The sequence below is a fragment of the Pundamilia nyererei genome, unplaced genomic scaffold (assembly GCF_000239375.1).
Source record: "Pundamilia nyererei isolate P.nyererei 1_Seehausen unplaced genomic scaffold, PunNye1.0 scaffold00949, whole genome shotgun sequence".
Lineage (NCBI taxonomy): Eukaryota > Metazoa > Chordata > Actinopteri > Cichliformes > Cichlidae > Pundamilia > Pundamilia nyererei.
The window spans coordinates 44,965-46,060 of NW_005188350.1; positions in this window are offsets into that span (position 1 = coordinate 44,965).

The following is a 1,096-nucleotide window of genomic DNA, read 5'->3' on the forward strand; positions in this document are numbered from 1 at the left end:
GGGATTAATTGAGCTCTCATAGGAGAGACCAAAAGGGGGAATTGTAAGAATAGATTATCGTAGTGTTAGGGATTTAGTTGTTGAACCACAGTAAAGTATTCATTATTCATTTAAGCAGGTCATAGAACTGGGAGAATAGGTCAGAGGTGTATGTGAGAAGCAGGGATGACAGAGCTGCCATCAGTGGGATAAGGAGGTGGTAAGCCAAAGCAAGGAGAACATAGTGTGCAAAGAAGTGGGCAGCAAGGACTCGAGACAGAGTGACACGAGATACAGAGGGCATCAGCAGGCACCTGGTTTTGAGACACAAAGGTTGTTGACTTCTGTGTATCGATGTGTGCTGCTGGGACTGCCCCACTGGATTTTGCTGAGCTATGAAAATTCCCAAGTACATGTAATAAAATGAATTGATTGTTTATTTAAAAAAACAGAAATGGGATATTACACTGTTTTATGAGGCGTTATGCTGCTGATTTATAAAGAAATACTGTTTCCAGGGAATCATGCTTTTCTGATTACAAAGAGAACAGAACGTACTGCAGGGGGAATTCTCCCTCATCTCACACAGGAGGAGAAAACAGGAAGCCAAGGTCATAACTCAGGCTCCCTGAGAGACAGAAAGAATGGGGATGTTTAAGTTTTCATGACTTTGGAGTGGGCCGAGGCTATACAAGTTTGAGTAACGGGCCGACATTTTGAGATCTGCCCTCTCGTGCACATCTCCCATCCGGATGATTGTGCTGCTCAAAGTGTTTGTGTGGTATAAAGAGAATTGTATTGATTAAAGTGATTGTTGATCGAGCATTAAAACACCGAGTGTTGTTCTTCCTTCAATCAAAGAATTGGGGTAATTTAACGCTCTTCAGAGCACACCTCCACCTCTCCAGGCTGGCTTACACAAGCTCCACCTTTGACTATGAGAAAATAAAACAGTAGAAACACTGTTGCTTGTCCCAGGAAAATACACAACGTTGTCCATCCTGAACTCTGTGGCTGTGAAGTTGGTCTCTGATTCTGAAACAGACCAGAGGTTCCTGTAAAGAGCATAAAAACATATATTTGTTGACACTTGTTGGATTTGGAACTTCAAGAAGTG